General features: G+C 41.3%; 1 long non-coding RNA gene across 1 annotated transcript in view; it reads right to left on the minus strand.

The window, feature by feature from the left end:
• Positions 1 to 2,983: 2,983 nt before the first annotated feature.
• LOC117283851 overlaps positions 2,984 to 6,111 on the minus strand; it is a 34,688-nt gene continuing 31,560 nt past the window's right edge. The window contains exons 2-3 of the long non-coding RNA XR_004514883.1: positions 3,746 to 3,908; positions 2,984 to 3,330 (exon numbers count right to left, since the gene is read on the minus strand). This is a non-coding gene — a long non-coding RNA (uncharacterized LOC117283851). The remainder of the gene's footprint in view (positions 3,331 to 3,745; positions 3,909 to 6,111) is intronic.

A 6,111-nucleotide genomic window follows, 5' to 3' on the forward strand; every position in this document is an offset into this window, starting at 1 on the left:
TCGCGGGACGACGTGACCGACGCCGGGCCAGCTGGGCAGGAGCCCAAAGAGGCGGCCGCGATAGAGGAGACGTTGCGAAGTGCGAGCGGACGACCGCGGAGTTGATACGAGAGCTGAAGAGACGGGGGGCCTAAGCGAGGGGTTCAGTCCGCTTGGCCTGCTTGAACCTCCCTTAGAGATTGGGGTTTTTTTGTTTTTTGGTTTTTTTGGTACTGGGGATTGAACTCGGGTCCTTGAGCTTGCAAGGCAGGCCACCGAACCGCTGAGCTAAATCCCCGGCCCTTCCCTTAGTGATTGTAAAGAGCACCGCGCACTCAGCTCTCCCTGAGCTCTGGTGAACCTTTAGTAGCAACTGACAGCTTTGAAAAAAAATTCCTGGGCCCCAACTCAAGAGACTCTAATTTAATGACAGCGGTGGGACCGTGGCAGTGGTCGTTTTCTTAAGTTTCCAAGTTCATTTTCATGTGTTAACAAGAAATTCCACTTCTCAGTTGTATAAGAGATTTGTTTCCTGTACCTCACCTCAGAAAAGTAATTATATACCATGGAACATCTCCAATTCTCGCAATAACCTACGTTGCATTCATTCTGTAATAATTTAGCTAAATTAATTTGAAACTTTTATATATTCAATCTATTATCCTTTGGGAGAACGGAGTTTTATGAGATTTCTAATTGCCTTTTTGATTTTATGGAGTTCGATGACATTCCTCTTCAGTCTTCCAAATACACCAGTATTTCTTTCAGGGCCATTTTAATTCTTTTCTTCTTCTATTCCCATATATCTTGAGGCTCATTAGTAAGAATTATGCTTGAACATGAACCTTATGAACAGCACTGTGTATCTGTTTAATTCACAACTTTATGAGGCAGGTACAATCAGTACATTTTATAATTAGGAACCAAGACACGGGACATGCAGCACCTTGACCTAGGTCATATAATAAGCTAATGGCAAAGCCCAAATTTGTTTCCAAGTGCCTACCTCTCAATATATAAATGTTCTGTTTCTATACATAGACTGATTTGAGGAACATGTAGGAAAATTCTGTTTTTAAATGATGGTGGGTCTACTTTTTGACAATCCATTTGATCTAAAACCTAATTACTCAGACTGAGTAATTATAAACAGTGGAAATATATTGCTCAGTGTTCAGCAGACCAGGAAGTCCAAGCAAGGAGCCAGCGAATTTAGTGTCTGGTGGGAGCCTGTTCATAGATGGTGCCTTTTGAGTTCCCAAATAGCAGAAGGGGCAGACAGGCTCCCTCAGTTTTTAGTTTTGTTTTGTTTTGTTTTTCCTACAGTATTGGGGACTGAACCCAGCTTCTTGCAGGCTAAGAATAAACTCCCCACCCCTCAAACCTGAAAGGGCACGATCCCATTCGTGGTTTCATCACCTCTGCCAGGCCCCATTTCTTGATACTGTTGCATTGGATATTAGCTTTTAACGTCGGATTCTGAAGCAGACACAAACATTCATAGTAGAGCAGAAGCCTACGCTGCATTCAGATTTGGGGCAGGATTGAAAAACAGATTGCTAACCCTAGAATCTAGAGCTGACTTGATTGCTGTAGATGTGAGACTAGGCTGAAAGTAAGAAAGTCTCACCCTCCTACTAAGTTTGCGCTTTCCAAAAAGGAACGTCAGTCCACTAGGGATTGTTTCACCTTTTAATCTGGTAATTAGTTGCTATACTAGGCACTGAGCTAAGGATGAGACCCGATCCAGAAGAGAAACAAGTTTATCCTGGAGACAAATATTATTTTGACAAGACTGGAGTCTAGATCCTTAGAACCAGAAAGGCTCTCAGAAGCTGCCAGTAAAGAAATGTTAATTGACAAGGGGCTGAAATGGAAAATGTAATAAATTATCATACAAACGCATTTATTCAGGTTTTAAAATTACACTTTTTCTGATATTATGCTTTTGTTTGCTTAAGATGAAATCTCAATTGTACTGCCCAAGCTGGCCTCAAACTCCTGACTCTGCCTCAGTGTCCTGAGTAGCTTAGATTACAGGTATGCATCTCTGCACCCAGTTCAGTTTTTTTTTCAGTACTAAGGATTGAACACATGATAGGGAAGCACTTTATCACAGAGCTACATAGCCTGATTGTTTTGTTGAGAATGTTCTCTCATGAACAATAAGTATGTTATAGTTATTGAGAGTTTGGGTTTAACTACCTCAAACTCAAATGCTGGATCTCAAATTTTCTTGATGTTTCAATAATTTAATCTTGTCAATTTACAGAAAGGGAAACTAAAATTTTAGAAGACTGAAACTTAATCTTTAAGCTAATAAAGCATAATAGATATTACAAGGACTAAAACCCTGGTTTCCTCACTCAGTTCTCTTTCTACTAAACATCTACTGGAATAACTCACTTCATATACTTAGTTGGAGATTTTTTAAAGTAACAATAATGAAAAATTTAAAAAGAAATTAAGGTGTTCCACTGCCTGCATTGCAAGCGCAAGGTCCTAAATTCAATCCCTGGTACCAAAAAAAAAAAAAGAAAAGAAATTAAGGTGAGGTATAGAAAACAAACCAGAAGTGGTTTAATAGGCCACTGCTGCTAGCCAGAAAAGGGTTCCTGCCTACCTAACTTTACTAACTACCCTGCTTTACTTTAGATTAAAAGCAAAAAATAGGCTGGGATTTAGCTCACTGGCGCCGTGCCTGCCTCAAGCTCAAGGTCCTGAGTTCAATCCTTGGCACCAAAGGTGGGGGGAAGCACAGAATAGGTCCTGAAGGACTATAGCTACAATTGGTAGTTAATGTTGATTTTACAGCTCCATTACCTACCTTGTAAGCACAAGGTCCTGAGTTCAATCCCCAGTACAGGGGCGGGGGGGATGTTGATTGAGATGAGCCCTAAGAAATGTCATTTGGTTGACTAGCACACAACACATCTGATAAGAATGTTAGGACCCATACACAAGAGAGATTCAGCCCAGGAGAATTTCTGAGAAACGGGAGAGACAATAAACCCCCATGGAAGCTGGTGTGGAGCAAGGAGGGATCAAGTTTATTCATATAACCTGCAGAGAGTGATCTAGAATTAATACCAGAAGATGCTTAAGTGGAAATTCCAATTAAAGGATTAAAACGTGTTTCAAGTCTCTATATTATTTTCTGGAAAGTCATACATGCAAATGACCCCTTTGCTTTTTATATTTTCCAGAAAAACCACCATCTCCTAAGAGGTAGGCAGACAGACATTTCTGTTAAATTCCTCATGTTATCTTCCCTGAAGTAGTTATGTCCCCGTTGTACAGGATCCTTTAGATAAGTACTCTTTTTGAAGTCAGTATAGAAGAACCTATTGACTAACAACAACAGAAAAAGAAAATAAGAAAAATGTGTCCACTCCCAAATCATCAGCAGAACTGAAAAGAATATGCTAACAACAACAAGAAGACACTATGCTGAATCCTGACTGTAAGGGAAGGTCCCGGCACTCCCAGCATCAGGAGAGACAGGAAGCCTTGAACTCAGACCCATGCCTGCTGGGCTGGCTGAACATGCCAAGCATTCATCAGCCGGCAGGAGCCTGGGAGGAGAAAGTCTGTGCTGACGTGCAGCACCACTGTCAACACATAATGGAAAGCAATCTTATTAGATTTAATTAGACTGGAGGATGTAGGTCCAGTGGCTCTCCACTTCTCAAAGTCAAAGCCAACAAGCCTGTACATGATCTTCCCTTGTGCCACACGTCCCCATCCTCAACGCGCACGCGGTTACCTCTTTGATTTCGCCGTCTGTGCTCCTCCCAACACACTACTCTTGTCACCCTGCTTCCTCACTGCCGCAAGCAGGATCTTGGCTCTTCCCCCAGATGTCTTCATCAGTTACTGTACCCATCAGATCATCAAGTCTTTGCCAAGGTATTACCTCTGGATAAGGCCTACTCAGGAAACAGATGGTATAACCAAATTAGAATTGGAAGAGAGTTTAATAAGGGATTATAAACAGGCGTGTAGGCAAGAATTTAAAAGATCACACGGGAGATTCAGTAACATCATAGATCCAAAATCTCACCTTAGATGAAAGGATTGTAGACAGCTAAGTGAAATGGAAATACAAGTAGTAAGACAGGGATAGGCCCACAAAGAGGTCAGTGCAGAAAATAAGAACACATTACAACCGTGGCTGGTGGAGGCTCATTTGTTGAAGGCCAGGCCTCCAGACAGATGAAATCACTACACCTACTTCCCTAGGAGAAAAGCATAATGGATGATAAGTAAACAGGCATCAATCATATGGGTGGGGTACCAAGACCTTAACCCATCCCTTCCAGGAAAAGTCCTTGTTGGTTTCATGTACCCTCGAAATGTGATTTGCTTCCCCGTTTGATCCCCATTCAATCAATCTAAATGACCATACTCATCATCTTACTAGTTGACCATAGTTTTGTCCCACTTTATACCCACATTGAGATTTCCCATTGGATCAATATTGCCTAAGCAACTATACTTGTAATCTTATCTGTTGATTATACCTTATACCAAACCTCCCTTGAGAAGCGGGGGTCCCCTGCCGCCCACTCAGGACCCCTCCTGTCTCTCTTAGATGGAAGCTGTCTTTCAATAAATCCTTATTCCACCTCCGTTGTTCCTAAATTCATTCTTTGATTTCACAGAACACGAACTCAACGTATTGGACATCTCCAGGTTGGGAGTTATATTTCCCTTATATTATTTGGATTATTTGGAAGTTCTATATCATCGCTATATCATATACCCTATATCAAAAGGAGCAGGGGAGGGAGTATTACAAATAGAAGCTCTGTACAAGACTCCCTAACAGGAATTGGGGCATTTAGTCCAGGAACACAACCCGTCTACAGAGATGCAAACGAAGGGATCCCAGGGATACCTTGATCTCTCCCTCGTTTGCCTCTCTTGACTTTCTGAAGCAAGAAAAGACTGATGAAGTTCACACAGGTCAGCTTGCTATAGGCAGAAAGAAAGAATCACCTTGATCACCCTTTGTAACAAACCACTCCAGAACATAGTTGCTTACAATCAAAATTATTCATTCTTGGAATCCTTTTTGTTTGCCCAGGGAGCTCTCGTTATCTAAACTGGTTTCACTGGCCTGTTTATATGTCTGCAGTTAGCTTCAAATGTAGTTGCTCCAAGTGCCTGGGAGTTTGCTCAGTGTGAGCTGGACCTTAAGGATATGTAACCATGCATCTCTCTCCATTAACTGTAGCCAATATAACTTTTAAAAATAAAATGCCATCAGATGTTTATTTTATTCTTCTCTTTTGTGTTACTATAATAAAATACCTGAGGCTCGGTACTTTTTGAGGCTGAAAGTCCAAGATCAAGTGGCCCCATTGATTCATTCTCTAGTGAGGGCACTGTGGGCTGCATCACATTGTAATGGACAGCATCATGGTGGGAATGTGTGAGAGAAGATGAGATCACATGGCTAACACAAAGCCAAACAGGGATCCAGGGGTCATGCTCGCTCTTTCATAACAATACTACCATGAGAAAGAAATCAGGGCCCCATGAGAACTTCCTTAGTATCTTCCAAGGGCGATGCCCCTGGTCACCTAATCACCTTGCACCACCACACTGGGGAACAAGCTCCAACACGTGAACCCTAGGGGGACACATTCAAGTCATACCCAAACTATAGCTCTTACCAATACCAACATTAGCTCAATAGAATCCCCATGTTAACGTAACCCCAATTTGTGACTCAGCAAGGTTCTCAGCCCAAGCTAAGGGAACATGATTAATCTAGGCCACAGGTCAGAAATGGACCAGAAAGTACTTTGCCTTGTCTTTTTTGTCCTATTTCATACAATACTTTTAATTCATAGATATGTTGAGGATTCAATAAAACACAGGGTATATAAGTACTTTGAATATGTGTTGATTGATAAATAGGTAGATGGATCACATTAAATGAAGGCTACATAAGCACCTTGAATATGTTTTCATGTTCTTGATCAATTTATCTGTTACGAGCCTTTAGGCTGCTTCCATATCTTGACTATTTTGAATAATTCTTCAATGAACAAGGGAGCAAGTGAGTGTAGAGACCTTTTCAAGACACTTCACTTCTTTTTTTTTTTTTTTTTTTTTTTTTTT

This window comes from Fukomys damarensis, unplaced genomic scaffold, assembly GCF_012274545.1.
Source record: "Fukomys damarensis isolate Sample0158 unplaced genomic scaffold, DMR_v1.0_HiC HiC_scaffold_31, whole genome shotgun sequence".
Taxonomy (NCBI): domain Eukaryota; kingdom Metazoa; phylum Chordata; class Mammalia; order Rodentia; family Bathyergidae; genus Fukomys; species Fukomys damarensis.